The following is a 24609-nucleotide window of genomic DNA, read 5'->3' on the forward strand; positions in this document are numbered from 1 at the left end:
AACAACCTCAAGAAACTAGCAACTTCCTACAATAAAATTGCTAGATTTGCTACAGGCTCCCCTTTCAGAACCCACCACTGCTTAAATCTCAAACACTTAAACTGGCTTGAACTCCCTAACCAGCTTCAATCTTACCAACTTACTTTAGCCCACAAGACCCTGTATCAACCTAACAACACTCCTATACTCTCTAGCCTTATCATACCATATAACAACCTCAAAAATTTACGTTCCTCAAACAAACTACTGATTAACACTACTAAATCAAACAACTCAGCAGGTGACTCCTTGTTCTCAAACTCTGTAGGAAAATTATGGAATAAACTTCCGACCGAAATCACAGCTCAGACTTCTCTCCTACTTTTTAAAAAACATCTAAAATCACATCTCAGTAATCACTGGCTATGCACCTGCACTAACCCTGGCTAATTTCCTCTCCCCCTAACTCATTCCCTCCCTTCCCTCATGTCTTCATATGAAATATTTACAATCTATCCTACGTACACTAATTATAAGCATTTTATGCATAAATTATCACTGTAACCTATGAACTGGAATACCATAAAAAAAAAAACAGGGGGGGGGGGGATTTTCGTTTTCACTGTACTATTTTACATTTCCTAAATATTTTTTCTTAACACTGTATAACTTCTTTTATGTAATTGTACTATTATGTATCTCTATGTGGAGCTTTTCTCCCCGGGCTTCTACTGAAAATGGACATGTATCCAGCTAGACCAGCCCGGTCAACAAATGTAAAATAAAATAAAATAAATAAAATGGAAGGCTTAGGTTACTCCTTCACTAAAATCAAGACTTGAAAGAATATTGTAAAAATTCTGCCAATGATGTTAAGAATAAAGACAAAAATCATGCATCTAAATATGAGTGGTGCTTCTGCTCTGGGAGTAATGAAAAATCCCCTTGTTCTGAGAGACTCGCTGAGAAAACTTATATGGCAAGATTTTTAAAAATATTATCCCAGAAACATAATAAGATAGTTCAAAGATTTAAGTTTGATTCTCACATGCCTTTGAAATTGTGCTTATATAGCTGAGTACAGGGAATTAGCCTAGGACTGCATTTATGAAAAATATTGCATCAGATTTTGAGAGCCATGATTACATAATTTTGAGTTTAATACTAAATGAGCACTATTATTTGAGAGACAACCCAAAAATGAAGAGAGAAATAATTTCTTCGTGAAATTAAATTAATAATAAAAATTGTAAAATTTGGTATTGATTACAGAATCAGCATCACTTTTCATGAATTCAGGTATTTAAAAAGGAACATTCTACTATTAAGAGTTAATAGAGGAACCCTTTAACTGTAAAGTACCTTGAAACTAACATAAGCAGAGACACTGGCTACCCAGAATTCCAAAGGCATACATTAAATTTGATCATAATGACAGCACTTTGGTGCGCAGTTCCTTGATGCACCATAATTTTATTAAACTTAATGTATGCTTTTGAAAGACTGAAGTCTGTTTTTTTTCCCTTTACGTTTCCATAATAGCATAGAACTATTGAATATAAGATGTTTATTGTGTTCTGAGTAAATACGAGGTGATAATTTTTTTTAAGTATTGTTTTCTGGGGTGCTTGGTATATTCCAGGGGTTCTAAATTTGCAGCTCTGCATCATGCAGCAGCTGTGTCTCTGTTTAGCTTCTGGATTCTGGAATAGTGCAGGTAAGATGTTTTTCCTTTACTACTTTGTTGCACTGTCCTGGATTTGGTATATATAAAATAGGAGGAAAAGTGCCTTATATGAGGGCGAAGTTGGATTTGATGATTTAGAAAGTCATTTGGGAGTAGGGCTTTATAAGTTGACCCAGATATATATATCAGTAGAGAACTTCTAGTTGTGAGTAGAGATGGTAACATAAGATTGAAGGAATCAAATCAAGACAAAAAGCCGACGTTTGTTTGGAGTTCATAGTCTTAACGTTATGCAATATATTGTCAGACAGTGTTAGGGAGCCTGATTTATAGTTTTCCCCCCAGAAAGGAAATTCTATTTTCATAAGATGAAATCTGCGAATGACAATAAAGACGTTTAAATGTAATTTCCCATCACTACCATGATTTTGTTATAATTTTCTATTTCATCTATGTATATGCAAAATTAAAGCATTTTCTAGGTACAGAAGAGTCAGTAAAGCAAGTTTAACAGTATTATCCTTCTTCTTTCAGATTTTCCCAGTTAGTGGTCGCCACAGGGGATCATCTGTCTGCTTATGATTGGCAGTGGAGTTTTACAGTGTCGAGTTGCCAGCCCGGTGCCCAACCTTCCACAGAAGGCACGCACACACTCACACCTAGGGCCAATTTAGAGTGTCCAATCCACCTACTGCATGTCTTTTGGGATGTGGGAGGAAACCGGAGCATCCGGAGGAAACCCACGCAACCACAGGGAGGACATGCAGACTCCGTACAGAAGGCACCCCAGCCGAGAATCGAACCGGAGAACCTCCGGATGTGAGGTGACAATGCTAACCGCTGCACCACCGTGGTCGCCCTAAGTTTAACAGTATTATAAATACTATAAATAGCAAATATAAGAAATAAAGTTTGCAGTGAATGAATGCTCTGGTTTAAAATGTCATAATCTATGAAAATATGAGGTGTTTCCAATACTCGAGATGGTTAACATTTAGGATTTATTAGCATTTTCGTCAGGAAAATGTGACATCAGTGTCCTTAATGATATTTCTTGCAATATGCTAGTTTGCAGGAACTACTCTTTATTTTGGAACAAGTCATGTTATAATATCTTCTAGTAATATACAATTAACACTCTAGTAATACAAAAATTAATACTCTTTGTATGCGTATTCCTTGTAAGGTTATTCTAGTGCATCCTCTATTTGCAGCGCAAGCGCTTTAAAAAAATGAGCAGCCAAGCTGTAGTTTGGCTATGCAAACAAATTTTAATATTGTATCTATTCTGCTTCATTTTTATATATGTATTCTTTGTGTTTTACAATTTTTTTCCTTTTGTATCTTAAATACTTTTTCCCATTATGAATTTGCTTTATTTGGTTATGATTTTAAAAAGGGGAGTGTTACCCTAATGTTCGATTCAGTGATTGGCATTTTTTATTACGTGTTTATTCAAGGAATTTATATACTGATGTTCTTTTTAACTACATTGATGTTCAGATAGAGTTTTATATTCTATAGACCAAAGCATTAAACATTTGTTTCATAAATTACTGTTTTAGCACCCCTGATGCTTTGGTATACAGCCAACATTTGTTTTTTTATTTAGTTTGTTTTTCGTATGCTGGACCATTTGCGTTTGACAGTGGATATAACTGTAACTAACATATCTGTGATGAAAATTTGTCTGTGATACCGAAAAGAACAACAATGAAAATAGATGGCTATCTGTCTTTTTTTCTGCCCTTCGAAATTTGTCTTTCAAAATCTGTCTGAATTTCATTTAGAGGATGAATCTTGATTGCATATTATCTTTCATAAAAATCTGCATAATTAATATCACTGTTGCAGAAACTAAGCCCCGAGTATATAACCGTATAATTCCCATTTCAGTTATCATAATGCTGCCCTTTCCAGCTAAAGCTGTGATTTCTCCAGTTTCCTGAATGTTAAGGCTTTATGGAATAAATTTTAGTCTCTAATAGTTCATTGTTTCTAAAGCAAGAATATTTATATGTTCCTTATTATGAAAGTGAAATTTATGTTCATCCCAACATGCATTATCGTGCTGATTCATTACATGAATATCCTATTCAAGCTTTTCTAATGTGCAAAAATTAGCCAGTCTACACAACATGATCTGAAGAAGTCCCTACATGTGGGAAAAAGGCACATTTCTCACAGTATTCAAACTGACACATGACATTACTACTCACTTGATGAAAATTCAGTCCTGTGATGTTTATCACAGAGAGATCAAACTTCTAAATGTGCCCATATTTTCATGTGAACAGGTTAGCTATATTTGTTTAATAGTTACATGGCACCAGTAGCGACATCTACCTTTCAATTCCATGAGATGACCCCCCCCCCCAACTTGGCATAGAAACGTGTACTGATCTTCAGGGATGTAATGCCTCCAACACAAAGTAGAGTCGGAGGCTGTATGAACAGTTAAAGTTCTGAGGAGTTTCTTAGAAAACAAAACTGACAGGTCCCTAATAGAGTTGAAGTTGTTTTTAAGTCACCTGCCACTAAAACAGAATTTTCTGTCTTGTGCATAATAGGAAAATGCCTTGCCTATGGCCCAGACAATAAGAATCTGAATAGTGGCTGAGATGCTTGAGCGCCCAGCCAAAGAGGCTGTGTGTGCACATCCTGGGACTGGCAAGGGAGGAACTCACATAGGTTCATAGCCTAATCTATAAACCTATGAATCTAACTGCCCTTGCGAGCCATTTTAAGCCTAGCCAATTATCCCCTGTGAGATTCAAGCCCTGTACCTTGTGTTTGTAAGGCAAACACTTTAACCATTAGGCCAGCCTCCCACCCCACATTTGAGACATACTCACATGGTTTGACTTCCCTGGAGGAGACCAGGATAACAATCTCATGGTGTTACCAGAGTGTGTGGGTGCCTTGCTGATATGAGCCCCTTGGGGAAGTGAGAGGCAGGTGCAGATCAGATTTGATGGCCCTTACATGCCCCACCCTTATGGTATTACAAGATGTGTAGACAATGGAGTGAGAGAGAAAACGTTTAGTCACTAGGAGTATAAATCTGTCCCAGGAAGCATGAATCTCCTTGTCGGCACTAAACATGGTCAGAGCAATATTGTTGTGGGTTGGAAGGATTTGGTAGTTATGGCAGCTGAGGAGAGGCACTTGAAGCAATTGATGAGTAACTGTAACGCAACCAAATGTAGCTCAAAATATAACAAAGGCTGATCAAAATACCCAAGCTCTTCAGCATTTTTGAAAGCTATGTACTGCTTCCCTGTTCCAGCATTTACTTAACTTAATAGCATATATATTAACAGCTTTCTGTTCCTGAAGAGAGAAAAAATTCTGTTGTAACCTATTTGAAATTCTCTCCAAATGCTTTCCTTTAAGGAAAGATACAACCCCTAACATTCACGCAATATAAATTAAACTTTCACTTTTGTAAGCCCCATTATCATACTCTCTTGCCAAGCTGCCTGCCTTAATATCTAGTTTTCTTTTGACAGTACATTTTATATTCTTGACACTAGCATTTGCACCATCGCTTGGATAACTTATAATATGCACCTTATGTGCTTGTGGATCTAGTTCTCCAAACCTTTTCAACCAGTTCAGTAACCCAGCCCTGTATGAATTTAATAAAGTGCACCAACTTCATTCCTTTCATTACACCAGTTATTTAGAAATTATGCCTTCAGGATCTATTCTTCAAATCATCTATCTTTATGCATAGTCTCTGACTTGGAGTTGATTTTCACCTGCTCAGATTTCTACATTTTAGCTGTCAATTTCTCTGTTATTGATTCATGCCCTAGCATTTTTATTCCAAGTCACCTTTTCTCTGATTTTACATTCCCCACTAAAGTTCTACATGTATTTTTTAGTGGTATACTTTTATTTCATTTTCTCTTCATAGGTGTAGTGCATTATTTTTTCTTCTGAAATATAGCACACTCAGTGTATTGAGTTGTGGTGTTCATACAGGTACAACTTTTCTAGTCGTCATATTTATGCTTAGTAGTAATATGACTTCACTGGTTGTACCAGACATCAGGCCACACCCTGCCACGCTACCTCGTGTAAATACATTTCGTCTTATAATGTGCTGCAAAAGTTTTCTTTCCAAGCCACCTCACATTGCCGAGTGACATGGTGAATAAATAATCTGTATCGCTCTATCAGATCTGCATCTAAGCAGCAGCAGTGATGAGGGGAAGCGTGAATATACTGCAGGGATTTTACATACTACAGCTCCATGATTTTTCAACACTATAATTAGTACTTGAGAAATAGACTAGTTAATAAAAGATGCATCTTATGGAGTAAGGCATTCGGATATATGAAAAATATAAAACAATAAGTATCAGTGAAGTGATGTGGAGTGGAATAAAAAAGGACATGGTACGATTGATTAATTTTAGAATAGTAGACTATTTGCCCATCTGTTTTTGTACAGAAAACTAAATAGTGAGAATTTTGTTTATATTTTGGCAAACACTGTTTACTAAATTCACACACAAAAAAACTGCAAATGGAAACTTGTAAAAAGTTAACAATGGTCTGTTAACCATGTTAAGGTATTCTCGGCATCCATTTATTTGCTTGACCACCATCTTCTGGATAGAGCGAGAAATGCAGCTTAGAAATGTCAAAAGACCCTATTCATTTATTTATTACAGTTTGATGACCAAGATAGTCCACTGGGCCTTGAAGAGCCCATTTTCAGTGGAGGTCCAGGGAGAAATGCTGCACAGGATATAGACAATTTTACAATAATTATACAAAAGTAAATAAGGTAGAACAGTGAAAAATACACAAATGGCATACAGAGATAGTATACAATTTGTTAAATAAAAAAAATTGTCAACATTTCTAATCCTAGGCAGTGATTTAGAAAAGTGAGATTCATGTAATCTAAACATATTAAAAGTACAAGCATTTCAGATAAAAAAAAAAAAAAAAAAACATGCAAGTAAAACATTTATGTACAGATTAAAAAAAAAAAAACTTTTTTTTTTTTTTTTGGAAGTTAGGAATATGAGGAGAGGACAGAGAAGAAGGTGAGGGGGGAGAGGTCAAAGGTGGTATATAGTGGAGAAGGGAGTGGGTTGGTGGGAAGTTTGAGGTATAGGCTAGGAGAGGAAGTAGAGGCAACGGGTAAGAGAGCACAGTGATAGGAAGTTGAGGTCATAACTAATTTGTACTTCCAACATTGCTTTTATTTTAAGAAGTGAAAATGTGGTCTCTAGAGCCCCAGTTGTCAGTATATAAGAACTTGTAGAGACTAAACCAAAAATAAATTAATTCATTTTTTTTTTTCTTTTTTGCTGAGCATGCATTTGATTAACTATAGGCCATACAGGAAATTACAGTCCATTGAGAGAACTAAGAACTATATTTTGGCTATAGTTGAAAAGTGTCTGAATATCTTTTAGAAATGAATACCAGTATTAGTGCAGCTGAAGTCATTCATATTGCATTCCTTTTCATCAGTGCTTCATTTAAGAGAAAGTTAATTGTAATCAGTGAAATAACATTCGCTACAGCTGCTGTTTACTATGTTATATAACACTGCACATTGCAGTGTGACATTTCAAGATTATTAATAAAAAATCTACATCCTTTCACAAGTCTGCGGCAAAGAACATTGCAATGTGCTTCACACTTGTTAAGCTGGTTGTGTACAACAGACGCATATATGTTAACTTACTGGTAAAATTGCTGACTGAAAATTCATACCGAGTGTGGATTTAGCTTAATACTTAAGAATACTTAATCGTAAGCCATGGTGGTAAAGCGGTAGCATTGTTGCCTCACAGCAAGAAGTTCTCCTGTTCGATTATCGGCTGGAGTGCCATCTGTGTGGAGTCTGCATGTCCTCCCCACGGTCGAGTGGCCTTCAAAAGACATGCGTGAATGGGCGTGCCTTCGCTGAAGTTTGGGCGTCGTGCTGGCAACTCGTCCCTATAAAAAAAATCAACTGCCAATCATTAGCAGACCGGAGTTCCGCTGTGGCGACCCCTAACTGTGAAAAGCCAAAAAGACAAACAAACTTAAGAATACTTAATCATATCTCCAGTGCATTAATAATTTAAATTATACCTTTAAAACCTGAAGCAGATTCATTGTTTTCACTTACAGACAATACACATAGCTTATACACATATTGTACATGTAGTTGTATAGCAGTTTTTCTCAATATTTATTTATATTTAGCTATAGATATATTATGCAAACTTGTAGCTGGCTCATCTGGTACTTTGTGCTGAAACAGTCCACAAACTCTTGTCTCCCCTGAATAAACAGAACAAAAAAATTGTACTGCAGTAAACAGCTTGCTAAAACTGCAACAAACAGCTTGCTATATAGCTACTACCTCACAATCACCTCATACAAAATACTTCAGCCATGTGATTAATGCATTATCTGCATTAATTTATCATGCTCCCTAAACAGGGTAGGCTTGGAGTAGCTGACCCCTTCGCTCAAGCCTTGTTGCAGCTCTGGTGTATATAATGATTGAGTTTCACGAACACGACTTCACAAATTGTTGAATATTTTTGGCTGAAATCTGACATGGCAAACTCCCTATCAAGCATTACTATAAATCCTGTGGAAGCAACAATTCCTACTTCCCATATGCAATCTCTCATAAGCTGCTCTGAGATCACGGAACTGGATTTTGATGAAACTTTCCAAGATTCAGCTCAAAGTAAATCCATCTATATCATCTGTGTTTATCTTCCCCCAGACAATAACTCTTAACACCCTTGAGGATATCCTTAGCTGGTTTTCCACTAACTACCCCCAAGGAACCATAGTACTCGGTGACTTTAATATCAACTGGAGGAGCTGTACCACTGAATAGCCTACTACTCATATTAACCTATATGGTTTTACTCAAACCATTACTTCCCCCACAAGGACCAACAAACTTAATAACAAGGAAATCACTTTAGACTGGATTCTCATAAATAGTCACCATCAAACTCCCCAAAGATGTAAGCGACCATTCACTCACCTTCATAATCAGATACGAGAGTGATATTTCAAGCCCAAACACCTATAGGACAATAAGGACCAACAAAAATGTTAACCCTGACAGCTTTCAAAAAGAACTTACAGCATGTGATTGGTCACCCCTGAAACACCTACCTCTAGAGGAAGCAGTAAAATATTTTAATGCTAAATTCTTAACCATTTTAGACTACCATGCACCAACACGTACAATTTGAACTAGGATTAAACCTGCCCCATGGGTCTCAAAAACAACCAAACAAAAAATCCTCCTTAGAAATAAAGTCTGGGCCAAGTGGCATACTACTAAAAGCCCTGCAGATTATTTAAAGATTAGACAGCTGAAGAATGATACAAAAAAAGCCATACTGTTGCATAAAAAACTTTTACTTTCAACTCCAACAAACCCACCAAAGCAAACCAAAAAAGTTCTGGTCAGGCATCAATAAACAGTTACACCCAGATCGTTCCATCACACCCACCCCATTAGACTCTGATCACGATAGTCCCAAGCAAATTGCCAATACTTTTAACACTTTCTTTACAGAGACCATTCAATCTTTTGCTAATCAACTATCCCCTGACAGCTCATCTCAGACTACCTCTATATCTAACTCACCCCCATCATTTCACCTTCAACCTGTTCCTACATCCCTTATCTGCACCCTTATTCAAAAACTTAAACCAACCACCCCCTCTGCTGATCTACTACTTGCAGAATACTTTCAAAAAGCTGCAAAAGCCAACGCCTATCCCATTTCCATCCAGATTAATAGAACTATCGCTGAAGGAACTATCACATCAATCTAGAACATTTCACATATTATCCCCCTGCCTAAAGGTGGTAACTCCAATGAATTATCAAACTACAGTTAAATTATCTCCTATGGTAAAAATTATGGAGCAGTGCATTCATAAGCATCTGTTAAACTACCTAATAGAAAACAACTTACTAGCTAGCTGCCAACATGGTTTTAGGCCATTTCACAGCACCACCTCTGCCCTCTTATCCTTCTCTGATTGAATTAACAAAAATCACAATAATGATACTCTGTCCTCAGCCCTCTTTATTTTTCTCTCTAAAGCATTTAATATGGTTAACCACCAGTTACTCATAAACATACACAAACACCTGTCACTAGATGCACTGGCTATACAATGGTTCCAGTCCTACTTAAACAATAGATAGAAGACTGTACTATGGGAGAACAACCTATCTACCCACCTCCCCATTGCCCTTGGTGTCCCTCAAGTCTCCATATTAGGGCCTCTCCTATTTTCTATTTTTTTATAAATGACATATATTCTGTAATACCTCGTGCTACCTGTACCCAATATGCAAACAATTCCATGTTAATATGTTCAGCCACTTCTCCATCAGACCTACAGACCCTAACCCAAAATGTGTTTAATACAGTCAAGAAATGGCTTCTACACCAATGCCTCATCTTGAACCCCCCCCCCAAAAAAAACCTCTTACTATTCACTCCTACCCGTAGAGCCTCCCTACTTAACTTTACTGTTATATCAAGCAATGGTACTATCATATCTCCTGATCCTACTACAAAACTTCTAGGAGTACTAATTGATACCCTTAACTTTGATTCTCATATTAACAATACTACAAAAACAGTCAACAAAAAATTAGGATCCTTCTATAGTATCAAACCCTTTCTGACTCCACTAGCCAGGGCTATTATTGCCAGTACCCATTTAATCTCTACTCTTATCTATGCCTCCCCTATATATACTAAACTGTGTAAAAGCAACCTGAACAAGCTGGCTGTCTCCTAGGATAATATTGCCAGATTTACCACAGGCTCCGCTTTCAGAACCCATCATAATTATTCTTGAACAACTAGGATGGCTAGAGTTGCCAAATCTACTACTATTTAACCAATTAACAGTTCCCCACAAGATCCTGTATCAACCTACTAATACGTCGATACTTACCAACCTTATCACTCCTTACAATAACCTTAAGACCCTAGGCTCATCAAATAAACTACTTGTACAAATAGGTAAAACTAACAATACGGCTGGTGACTCTTTGTTCTCTAATACCGTGGGCAAAACCTGGATCTCACTCCCCAGGGACCTGACCTCCCTTTCCTCAATAACACTTTTAAAAACAAACTGAAACTATACCTTAAATCACATTGGTTATGCCCTTGTGCTAACCCTGACTGACTACCTCACTTATCTCTGGGTACAAATCACTATACCTGTATAAACTAGCTACTTTTCTCTTAACCATAAACAGAGCTTGGTTTTATATATTAATCTAATGTTATTAGGAATATCTGTGTATGACTATCCATATATGATATGTACTATGATTCTGTTAGCAGAAATGTAAAAAAAATGCTAAAATCAGTAATGTTCCTCATCTGTAAAATGTCACATAATATAAATAATACTCTGTTTTGTGGAGCTTTCTCCCCGGGCCTCTACTGAAAATAGACATATATCCAGCTGGACTAGCCCGATCAACAAACGTAAAATAAACTTTTGTTAACCAGCTGTGGTTAGAGTGTCATCTGAGTATAGCATGCTTGTATGTGTGTGTGTGTGTGTGTGTGTATATATATATATATATATATATATATATGTGTGTGTGTATGTGTATAGAAGTTATGCCTTCAGGATCTATTCTTCAAATCATCCATATTTATGCTTGCATAATAGATATTTGGACACTCTCAATGCACTTAAAATACAGAGATCAATGGAAAAACTGTTGAACCTTCACACATTGCAGTAACCATTAAACACTCCATTAACTGCTTAGCAAAAGAGTGTTTCATAGCTCCCTTCTCTGCAGTGATCTGGAAAAAAATCAAATAGAATCAGTATAGTTAGGAGTAGAACAGCATGCATAAGCATCCCATGATTGCTGCATAGCAAGTAATTATAAATTACTCTGTGCACATGTAACAAATAACTTACTCAGCAAGTCTTCACTCTAGCACCAACTGACATAAACGTACTAATTGCACAGTCACACATCCGCGTTGAAAGAGGGTTAACGAGTATTATGCTGCAATCGGCAAAAAACTAAGTTTACAATAGCACACATTAACAAACTGAATCTGCCTGGTTGTGACTTCATATCCCTTAGCTAAGATAAGACCATACAAATTGGTACGATAAAACAAAAAAACAAACTGCAAAGAACACAAAAAGGAAACGTGGTATACCAGACCTTCCAAATTTATTGTTGGTGCTTTTGGGCGTAACAATTTAAGACCTTTTTCAGACAAAAAACACGAAAGAAAGAATGTTCTTGATTTAAATAACCTACCAACAATGACATCATCAAATCATCAATTCATAATTAAAGAAACATTACACAACTAAAACATATTATATATGCATATATAAAAACATATATGTATATACTGTTATGTTTAAATAGATAAACACCCTCTCAAAAACATATAAAAAGACAATGCAAATTGGTATCACGGTATATTAGCCTTAGAATTAATGAATGAAAGTAGCATGTGGTGGGAGTTCAGGGACCAATGTCATGGTGTATGCATGGGGGCATCACTGTGTAAAAACAAAAAAAAACCTGCCTTTTTTTTGTTCATCTAATTTTGATTTTTAAAAATGTATGGGTATTTAGTGCTTTAATATTAACGCTGTTAGAATCACAAATACATTAAGAATATGCAAACAATTTATTTACTACAATTACTTTAAAACTTATATAACCTATATTAACTTATTAGCCCATACTATTAACTTGCTGAGTTTAGTACTTATTTGTGATATTTTCTTACAATGTAAGCTTGACTCCTGTCATTTTTGTCAGATAAAAGTGCAAATTAAAATTTATCTTACTCATTCTTCCACTGCAAACATTTATTGTCCAAACCAGACTTAAATACTCTTAAATAGGCTGTCTTCTGATCTGCCTGGACTTTTTAAATGCAAATTCTGTTTGACAGAGAACTTCAGAATTTCTACTAAATTATATAGAGAATCAGTCTGGGGTTCCATATTTCCTTTCCCAGACAATGCATCCATATATATTAATATGAATCTATGTCAGAATGTCAAATACACTAATAATCTAACATTCAAAACATCAAACACACAATATCAGATATTCAGAATAACAAAACTGAGCCATAAAGCATTTTTTCTTGCAGGGGGCAAGTCCCCTTTGCCTTGCACACCCCTTGATAATTATATATGCCAATTCTGAGATCATAACTACAGTGGGGAAATGGCAAAACCACACTTCCTAACAGTGCCACCATCTCAGCAACAAGATAACAGCAGTTTTTGACCTTGTAAATATTCAACATTTTGTATTCTGAAAGTCAACTTTTTTTGGCTTTTGATTATCTAACAGGTACCCATATTGATGAATTGTTCTGTTTATATTACATTATGAAAAGTAGTGTACAAACATACTTTATATTAATTTATTTTTCTTTTGTGAAGTGCTTTGCATATCTACTACCATTCACTATTATGCCATCCTCAGTCTTTATATACTTTGTTTTTTGATAGATGACAAATGGGCGACACCCATGACAATACTTTTCTTTAACGAATGGTCTATCTCAACCCAGCTTTTGAACCTTAAATATCATTTTCTTTATTGGAGAAAGCAAATTAATGTATTTTCCCAGGAATCATTTGGAATTCCAAGGTTTTATTACAGCAAGTCCCGAATCACAGACTAAATGACTGAAAAAGCAAACTTACATAAATTAAGCCTGAGATTTCTTTTCCACAGAATGTTCCCTTTTCTCGGTGCTTGTATATAAAAGTTTTGGGGTTGTGGGGGCTGCAAAATATAACTTTAAAGGAGAAAAGCAATGCTTGGCATGTACTATATTCCTGTGTTCTTTTTTCAATATTGTTTTCAATCTTTTCAGGCCTTGCTATTGTAAATCTTGATATTTCAGTAGGGAATCATTTGTCCAACTCCTATCTTTCCTATATAATTATCAGGATTATTCTTTCCTATAACCTTATATTTGCAGCTAGTTTGTCAAAAAATGACACTATCTGTTGCAGGATTATTCGAATATTCCAGTTTATTCACTCATGTACAATTTAGGGGATGAATTTGAAAGACATATTTGGAGCTGAAACTATCTATAAACCTTGCTCACCAAACAGTAATTTCTTTTAGGCCCCAAAATGTGGATCAGTGTCTATAACTGTACATGTTTTTGTCTTCATTGTTGTCAGGAATTGCAATTAAATTAATCAAAACTCGGAAACTGATAAATTGCTTTTTGTTATTTCATCTAATTTAGATGATCATGCCATGAATCTTTAACGGTAAATATTTTTATGTTCAACCATCAATTTCCTCTCTGTTAGTATGTGGAATGAAATATTTCCTTTTTGTTATTATATACCATCTATTTTGTTTTTCAGTAGTGACCTTAAACGTATGTGCTTTTGCACTGTTTTAAGATTTGTAGTTGTTTACTCAACATTGAATCGATAATTGAGTAAGTCATCAGCATATCAAAAAGCTTGCATATTTTTTCTGCGGTAGTCTTTGGGAAGTCTATTTCTGCTTTTGACAATAACTCACTAATTTCATTGATCATGATGAATTGCCAAAATATACTACTCCTTTACTTGTAGAAAAATATTTGGTGTATTCATTATCTGATGTAACTTTGGCCGAGCTTGGTCATTGCTTTTTATATCCTCAATTATTATTATAAGATCTGTGTAAAACAGTCTTCCAGAGCATTTACCTGTCAATGCTATGACATGCATTATTTTAAATCTAAATGGCTAATAGAAGTTTGCCTTTCTAATAATAATGAGTTTTGATTATGCTTGGATTCAACTAAATTGTTGCTCGATGTTTTGGTGTAAAATACTTCTGCTTTGAATTTTGATCATACAAGTACATTCTTTTAGAATAACAGGATTAACTGCTGGGGTAAGTGACTGAACAAAATGAGTTGGCTGAGAGAAGATAATTGGGGCTGTACGGAATGAATATGTCAATAAGTGGAAGAGATGTAGACATACAGCAGACACTGTCACATTTTCCAAACTGCCATCTATCTGTGACATGGGAACAATTAAAGGTACACCTCTTCACAGTTCTCAGTATATAGTGAAACACTGGTGCAGAATTTTAGGACTTCAGTCTTATTTTGTAGATGGGAAGCCAAATGAAAGCAGCATACCTCCCTGGAACATGAGACATGGAGGAGCTCTGAGATTATGTAGCCAAGGCGGGTATGACCCTAGCCCTGAGCAGCATCCTACCATGTACTGGAAAATATTAGGGTTCAACCAAACACCCTAATAATGGGTGACTTCAGCTACCCCACCATTAACTGGGAAAACTACTCGTGTACCAACTCCTTAGCTCAACGTTTTCTGGAATTCATAAACTCCAATTCCCTGGATCAACTTATCCACAACCCCAGCAGGGGCAACTATATCCTAGACCTAGTCATTACCAACATGAATGACCGGTGTTCCACAACTGGTCAACTCCTTGTTGGTCCAATCCGACCATAAGCTAATCAACCTTGATATCCACATCCTGCCCCCCCTCCCCCCCATTAAGGAAACCACGGTAAAAAAATTTCTCCAAAGCCAACTTCATGCTTCTTAAGACAGAAGTGGTGAACTTCATGACACTCATGCAGATGGACAATACAGTTACAACTGCTGAATCCTACACAAATGCACTCTATAAGCACTTACACGAGTGCATGGATCATGCTATCCCAAACAGAACCAAGATGCTATCCTCCAAAAAAAGGAAGCCAATCTGGCGGTCCCCTGCCATAAACAAATAGTAAACAGAAGGAAGAAACTGTTGCAAAAGATAGTAAAATCCTATGAGTGGAGGAGCTCCCTGGTCAGCCTCAGTAAGAAGCTGAAATCCCTAATAAGATTCTCCAAAGCTAGCTAAGAAAACAAAATCGCCACTAATTCTAAGGACAACCACAAAGCATTCTATAGCTATGTTGAGAATCTCTATGGCAACACCTAGATCTGTTCTGGGTTACAGCACAAAGGCATGAAAATTACAGAACCAAATGATATTGCCAACATCCTGGCCAGATAGGTTCAGTGCTAACTTTACCCTCTCCTCACCCCCTAAAGGGCCCATATCTATACAGGAAGAATGCAGAGTCCCTGTAATCACAACTATGCAGGTAAAAGCTTCACACTCTAAAGCCAAAAACACAGCATCCATGGGACTGGACAACATCCCAGGCTGCGTTTTACACGAACTTCAGAAAGAACTGGCTCCCCACTTAAACACCATGTTCAATAATAGCCTTGCATCAGGCTTTGTGCCTACTGAATGGCGCACAGCAACAGTTATCCCACTCCTCAAAGGGGGAGCCACCACTGATTCGGGAACTATCGACCTACTAGCCTGGTCTGCAAGGCATGGAACGTATCATCATAGAACTCATAAAGACATTGGTAACCTCCAGACTCGGGATCCCACCTAGTTCGGGTTTGTGAAAGGCAGATCATGCCTCCTGAACCTGATCGACTTCTTTGAGGCAGTCACCAAAGCCGTAGATGAGGGTAAGGTGGTTCTCACAGCCTATCTTGACCTCACCAAGGCTTTCAACACCATCCCCCATTCTGGAATTATAGATAAACTCACTAAACTAGGTATAAATCCCTATGACACAAGGTGGGTTGCCAACTGGCTCACTAACAGAACCCACACTGTAAAAGTTGCAGACTCCAAATCTGACTTCAAAGCAGTGACAGGTGGAGTACCACAAGGTTCTGTCCTGGGACCTCTCCTGTTTGGTATCTACTCTGAAGTACAGGCTAACACAGAAGGCCTCTGACTAATGAAGGTCGCAGATGACTGCAAACTAGGAGCCATAGTCAAGTCCTCAAATTATATGGAGATCCTACAGAAGGGTCTTGCTGAGACAGATGCATGGTGTCAGAGCCATGGCCTCAAGCTCAATGCCAAAAAGTGGAGTGTCATCCTCTTTGGTAAAAACTCTGTACCCATGAACTATCACATAGGTAGCAATCTACTTAACACCGAATGTGTGATGAGACCTTGGGACCCAAGTGGACAGTAGTCTCTCCTTTGATAGTCACAACACCACAGTAGTCAGGAAGTCCTTCTACAATGGCACACCTCATCATAAAAGGGTTATCATCTAGGAAAAAAGAGGTCATTGTTCCCCTCTACCTGACACTCATTAGACCCATTATAGAGTACAATGCCCCTTTTGGAATGTACCTCACAAGACATCTGCAGCAGCTGGGAAGGCCAAAGTACCACCTCACAAAGAGGATTACTGGCCTCAAACAGATGCCCTACACTGACCACCTCAAAAAACTCCAGCTTTACTCCATAGCATATCTCCTACTCTGAGGTGATCTCTGCCTAACATATAAAGCCATGTCAAACCCAGAGCTGTTGGACATGCTACACCTAAAGAAATCCCAATCCCTCCGAGCTACACGCCATAGGGACCTAAACCTTGTCACCACAATAAATAGGACATGCTGGAGGAATAGATTCCTGTCCCAGAGACTTCCCACACTCTGGAACAAGCTACCCATCTATGTCAAGCAAAGTTCCTTATTAGCACTCTTCAAAAAAAATCTTGAGTGGATGGGAAATAGGAAATACACCCTGGGGATCACTTCTGTGTCTCTGCTCGACAGTGGCACAGGCAAATAACTTTCTTGGATGGTGCAAGCCAGGGAGCCTTGTTGGCTAGGCTTACGTAGGCCCTTGGGCCGATAGCCTAGTACCTACCTATGATACCACAGTACAAGCAGAAAATGATTGATTTCAACAATTGGCTAAGTTTCTGGTGCCATTCTAAGGGGATCCAGTATCCGGCTGGCTGGGATGACATGACTGACGGACCTCGATGCTTTTCCAGAGATGGCCTGGATATGTCACCCCTGGGCTTTGGATACTGGCCAAGGCTCTTGCCACCCCCTATAGTGCCTTTTAGGTGGTGTTCCAAAGACCAAATTACCACTGTAACAGCTACAAACAAATGCAGTCTGAGGGTCATGCTGCTCAACGCTAGAAGTCTAAATCTCAAAATGCACTCGCTGAAAGCACTCCTTAAAATGGAAAACCTTGACATTTGTGCCGTAACAGAGTCCTGGTTCAAGGCAGCAGAAAGCACCCCTGCACTACCAGGCTATAACTTATTTCACACCTTTCGGCCCCAGAACTTGGCCAAAGCTCCAAAGGCTGTGGTGTTTCCATATTTATAAAGGATGCACACACCTCCAGACTGTTAGCCCAACATAATGCATCAGAGATACTTCAGGTGCAGCTAACACTGGGTAAGACAGTGATTCAGGTCGTAGCCTGCTATAGATCCCCAACCATGTCCCAAGATTCACACTCCTCATTCCTAAACACCCTGGAGAATATTAGGGTCCAACCTAACACACTCATACTGGGTGACTTCAACTACCCCTCCATTAAATGGGAAAACTACTCTTGTACCAATACACTTGCCCAACATTTCCTGGAATTCATTAATTCCAATGCTCTGGACCAGCTTGTTCTTACCCCCACTAGAGGTAGCAACATCCTTGACCAGGTCATTTCTAACATGGGAGACCATTTCTCTACACCAATAGTCAACTTCTCCCTGGTTAGACCACAAACTAATCACCTTGGAAATCCACCCCCCCCCCACAAAGGTAACCACCATGAAAAACGTCTCCAACGCTAACTTTGGGCTCCTAAAAACAGAGCTGGCTAACTTTACGGCACCCATGCAAATGGAGATCAGTTGCATGACAGCCGAATCATACACCAATGTACTGTACATACACGTACACAAATGCATGGATCTCGCCATATACAATAGAACCAAGACACTCTCCAAAAAAAGGAAGCCAGTCTGGTGGTCCACTGCCATAAACAAACTCTACAACAGGAGGAGGAAACTGATGCAGAATAACGAAGTCCCAAGAATAACGAAATCCCAAGACTAGAAAAATTCCCTCATCAGCCTCAACAAAAAGTTGAGATCCCTCATCAAATCCTCTAGACCTAGCTACGAAAACAGAATTGCAGCAGATAGTAAAGGCAACCACAAGGCCTTCTATTGTTATGTAAAGAAGCTCCATGGCAATACCCAGATTTGCTCTGAACTACTGCACAATGGTAGCGCCTATACCGAGCAACAGATATCGCCGATAAACTGGGCGATAGATTGTGTCAACTTTACCCCCCCCCCCCCAAGGGACCAGTCACAATACCAGTAGATTGCCAGGCACCCGGTATTACTGCTGCACAGGTTAAAACAACACTGTTCAAGGCCAAGAATACAACTTCTATGGGAACTGACAATATCCCTGGCGGTGTTCTGTATGAACTACAGAGTGAACTGGCACCTCACCTGTGTGCCATGTTCAATCACAGCCTCACCTCAGGCTTTGTCCCTACCAAATGGCGCACTGCTACAGTCATCCCTCTCCACAAAGGAGCGGCTACAGACCCTGGGAACTATCACCCCATTAGCCTGACAAGACTGATATGCAAAGCTATGGAATACATCATCATGGACCTAATAAACAAGGATACAGGGAATTTCCAAACTCTAGATCCCACACAGTTTGGTTTTGTGAAGAGTAGATCATGCCTGCTCAACTTGGTCAACTTTGAGTCAATGTCCAGAGCTGTGGATGAAGGCAATGTGGTTCATACATCATACCTTGATCTGACCAAGGCCTTTGATACCATTCCCCACTCAGGAATCACAGAAAAACTCACTAAGCTAGGCATCAACCGCTATATCACTAGGGTGGATTGCAAACTGGCTCACAGGTAGAACCCACAGTGTTAAAGTATCTGACTCCCAAGTCAGACTGCCAACTAGTCATGAGTGGATTCCCACAGGGTTTGGTCCTGGGTCCTCGACTGTTTGGTATTTACTTCTCTGAAGTCCAGGCCAACACAAAGGGACTCTGGCTGACAAAGTTCACAGACAATTGCAAGTTGGGAGCTATTACTAACTTCCCAAGTGATGTTGACATCCTACAGAAAGGCCTCACTGAGACCAGTGACTGGTGTCAGAACCATGACCTTAAGCTCAATGCCAAAAAAAGTCATCATCCCCTTTGGGAAAAACCCAGTTCCCACGAATTACCATGTCGACGGTAGTCCACCGAACACAGAAGGCGTAAGAGATCTGGGAATACAGGTTGACAGCAACCTCTCTTTTGACCTCCACATTGCCACTGTCATCAAAGTACTTTTATGTGGCACATAAAACTGCTAAGGGTTTTGCATCCAGGAAGAAGGAGGTCATTGTTTGTCTCTATTCTTCCCTCATTAGGCCAATAATGCAGTACAATGTCCCATTTGGCATGTACCTCACTAAACACCTGCAACAACTGCAGAGGCCGCAAAACTAGCTCACAAATAGGACCTTGGGCCTTAAGCATTTGTCCTATATGACCAGACTAAAAAAAACTCCAACTATTCTCTGTCTCATATTGCTTATTTAGAGGCGTTCTCTGCTTAACTTAAAAAGCCGTGTCTGACATAGCTCTGTTAGAAATGCTACATCTAAAGAAATCCTAATCCCTCCGCACCACATGCTGTAGAGACCTCAACCTCATTACCACAATCAACAGAACATGCTGAAGGGACAGGTTCATAACCCAGAGACTGCCCATGCTATGGAATAGACTTCCCATACATGTCAAGCAGAGCACGTCATTGGTCCTCTTCAAGAGAAATCTTGATGAGTGGATGAGAAATAGAAAATTCAGCCCAGGGATCACTCCAGTGGCTATACTCGACAGAGGCACTGGGAACTAAGGTCAGGTGGCATGATGCCAGGGTAATCCTATAGGCTAGGCTTGTAAAGGCTCCAGGGCCATTAGCCTAGTACACACCTATGAACCTATGGTAGATTTTCCAAAGTACTTGAGCAATGAATTTCCTTTGCCTTGACACTCTGTCTTAAATTGTCTAAGTTATGGCTGGAGATTTCATTTTGACACACACAGCCCAGGCTGAATAATCCTTTCTGAGGTGGATTCATGCTTTAAAGATGCTATATTGTCCAAAATATTACTTGTGTATTATATCATTTACCGTTTCAACTGTCCGTTGTGTTGCTATCTAAAATTCAAAAGTTTAGTTGGGATGTATTTGGGAATCTAACCATCCCAGGTTGTCATGTAAGCATGTTTTTGGCCCTACTGCTTCAGGTTGCTTATGCTTTGTCTTTTACTTTGTAAAATGTTGATCTGAGAGTCATGAATTCAACCTGCAGACTGGGCTAGGCTTGAAGCCAATATTTTGAACATCCTTTCTCTTTTAATTTCTCCAAATCTGTTGGTTTCTGATACCATGACTGGAATGAATCCCATTCCTAAGTCAAAGTACGATTAAAGTTCATGAAATTACTACTGTTTCAACCTTTGATTTCAGTCAGAGGTGCTCTTCTCAGCACCCGTAATGTATCCAGTAATGACGACTCCTGCAATTTGTATGGAGTTACATGTATCAAATCTAAATCCAATTACATATCCTTTTTAAGACCCCGTTGCTTCTACTACTATGGGAACTGTCTGGTTATCTTTCTTCTACACGGTTTTAATTTTTGCCTGCAAATCCTGATATTTTATGACTGTATCTCTCTGTATGCAAGATGCTGTAGTCACTGGGTGTAGCAATTTCAGTGATCAATGCTACTTTTTTCTTTTTTTCATGGACCACTATATCTGGTTTTCTCACATCTGTCATTTGCACTACTGGTAATGGGTGATCCCATGTGATGTAGACTTCATCTTCTATAATCCTTTGTGGCTTATGTTTCTAGTGTTTAGCTACTTCAGTATTATAATGTTTGCACAATCCCCAGTGCAACAGTCTTGCCACATTATTATGCCTTTAAGTATACAGGCCTTCTGTGTTAGTATGTCACAACCAGCAACAAGGTGTGCTGTTTCCAATTCTGTTTTACAAAACCTACATTTGGCTGTTTCTCCCACATATTCAATGGACTTTGTAAACAAATGTGTACATAGTCCACTGTCTTGGGCCACCAATATTAACCTTTCATTGTTTGGTTTGAACTGACCTCTCCTTAACCATTCCTGCTTTTGATCCTGATCAACATGAGCTTGTTCCAGAAGTTTTCTATAATTGCAACTATATTTATGCATTTTCCACATTTCTTGCTTTCTCATCTGATCCTTCACCTTATATTCTTCCTTTGTTTTTTGGCACATTCAGTTGCTGCCTGATTTTTATCTACTTCTGGTTTGATTTCCATTCCTACTTAACGCCGGTATGCTTTTGCTAAACTAAGAAGGGAAGTCCTTTTAGATTTCTTCTCCTCATGTTTCAAAACTTTCACTATGGTTGGGTCTTGTGATGTCAGCAGATATGTATGCAGTCCCATAATTGCAGATCTATACATGTAATCAGTTTCAAGGAGGCCCTTACCTCCTTCATAATGGGGAATATATAATCTTTGTATGCACTAATTTTTGTAAATCAGTTGATGAGCATAAAGCATCATCCTTGTTTTCCTGTCTAATCTATTCAACACCTTTTGGGGCCAGTCAGTCTCTCCAGAATTGTAAGTTAGGACAGGAAGAGCAAATTGGTTTTTAGCTTGAGCTTTGTTTCTAGACATCAGTCTTGTTTTCAGGATTGATTTGTCTTCTAAAACATCCCTTATTGAGTTTTATTCACATTTGCTCACGTTTTATTGTTGATCCTTCATCAATTCCCAAATATTTATACACTCCCTCTTGCTCAAGTTCTTTTGTATCACATTTTTGTCCCCAAAAGTTTTTTCAATGCTGCAGCGTTCCCGTTTTAAAGGTTGCTTTTGCACATTATGCAGGACCAAATTACATTCTTATATCATCTGAAAAATGTTGACTGCTTGCAGTTGTGCTTTCAGTACCTCTTCTGATGAGCTATACAGTTTAAAATCATCAACAAAGAGAAAAGTCATTCCACTTTTAATTCTTTTTGGCAGACAAATTATAGCTATGACCTAATTTGTTAAGCAGACAGCTAAATGTGTTAAGAGGAAGGCAAAAGAGCAGTGATGACAGGCACCCTGGAATATCCCCCTTGGGATTTTTGCCCCTGGAATAATACTTTCTTTATCATGGCCCAACTCTAAAGTGGTTTGCCACTGTTTCATGGTCACTGTGATGTTTATCAGTGTACAGTGCATCTTGTACATTTTTATGCACTATTTTATCCACGAATGTGGGATGATGTCGAATGCTTTTGTGTAGTCTATACATGCCATACTTAGATCCTTTCCCTTTTTACAGTTCTCCACTATGACTTTATTTAACAACAACTGATCCTTTGTTCCATATGACTGTCTTTTATTACCCCTTTGTTCTATTGCCATAATTGAGTTTTCTTCTAAATGACTATAAAATCTTGTCAGAATCAGTTCATGTATCGTTTATACATCATCTGAAGGCAAGTTATTGGTATATAGATTTTAGGGTAGCTTGCAGGTTCACTCTTAAGTAGGAGCATTGTTTTCCTGTTGTTAGCCAGGCTGATATCTGTTTGCTAAATCTTAGTGCAAAGATGTAAATACGTTTAGCCAGGAGTTAGCTACTGCATCTGGGCCTCTGGTTTTCCAATTAGCGGCTTTTCTTAACTTTGTTTCAATCTGTCTGGCCATTACTTCATCCCATTTCGCATCCTGTACATTCTGAACTTCTTATTCTTTCTTTTACTTTTTCTATCCATTTAGCATCTGTTATGTTCCAGAGGATCTTCATAAATATTTCTATTTTGGCGGTCTTTCATTTCCTTTTTTCCTTGTTTCCCAAATCATATGCAACTTTTTTTGGTCATCAGTAAGTTGCTTATTTTGTACTTTTCCTTTATATTTTTCTATATATCGTCTACGTTTTTCTGCATGTGCTGATAATTTGTTTATTATTTGCAATAGTGTATGATAAATCCTGATCTGTTGTAATACTGCACATTGCTTTTATCATGTCTATCTTTGAGGATTTTCGTTTCTGTTCCCTCATCTCTACTCTTCTAACAGTGACGCTGCTTGTCTTAATTGGTTTATAGTTTTCTGTATTTGATACTTCACGATTGGATTCACTTTCTCCCTGCCCTTTCCCCTTGCTACATCATATTCTTGTGGTAGGACTTTATTATTCATTTGACTGCATAGTAATGCATCCTGTATAGTTGTATTATATTGCACAAATCTCTGTGGGCAGTCCTAATTACTATGACCTTTTGTTTCATCAAATGTCTAACTTCTTGGGTTTTATTGACCTTCTGCATTCTGTTTCTTTCATTGATCTTAATATGTCTATGCATCTCTGTTAAATCAAGTCACTCTTCTCTAAGATCATTTTCTTCTAAACTGAGAGCACATTCTTTGCCATTTCCTGCAGGCATTCTATAGAAAGTTCCAGAGCTGCTTCCTGTGCCATGTTCTCTTCAGTTTCACCCTGTGTCATCCATTGTTCTTTCGTATGGGAGCTCACTGGCTTATCACTCCCACGGCATTGACTCTGTCAGAGTTTACACAGTTTCTGTTCTTTCCCTTGCTGTATAGCTTCAACTGAACTTGTGTACTGTCTTCCTGTGGGAGGCTGCAAAGTATCTTCATATGTCAACTGGTTAGATGCTTCCTTCTCCACAGGTTTCCCCTTAATATGGGTGCCCATTGCTCTATCCTGTTGTATTGTTATCCGAGTTAAATTTTATACACTAAATCCTTCACTTTGCAGGTACTCCATAACCTCAGTTTCTATTTCTTTAACTTCTCCATTACTAATCCTCTTTTCTACTTTTCCTCTCTGTTTTCTTATTTTTTGATTTGTAAAATTTTCTATATCCAGATGTCTTTGCCTGTATTTCTCTTCAGATATCTTTGGTGCAGCTCTTTTTGCATTGATTAGTT

At 38.2% G+C, this 24609-nt stretch overlaps 1 long non-coding RNA gene across 1 annotated transcript in view; it reads left to right on the forward strand.

Moving 5' to 3' along the window:
* The window catches only part of LOC122790370, a 717669-nt gene that overhangs the window by 253919 nt on the left and 439141 nt on the right, over positions 1-24609 (forward strand). The window lies entirely within an intron of this gene.

This window comes from Protopterus annectens, chromosome 16.part0 (assembly GCF_019279795.1).
Source record: "Protopterus annectens isolate FY-2018-M chromosome 16.part0, PAN1.0, whole genome shotgun sequence".
Classification (NCBI taxonomy): domain Eukaryota; kingdom Metazoa; phylum Chordata; order Ceratodontiformes; family Protopteridae; genus Protopterus; species Protopterus annectens.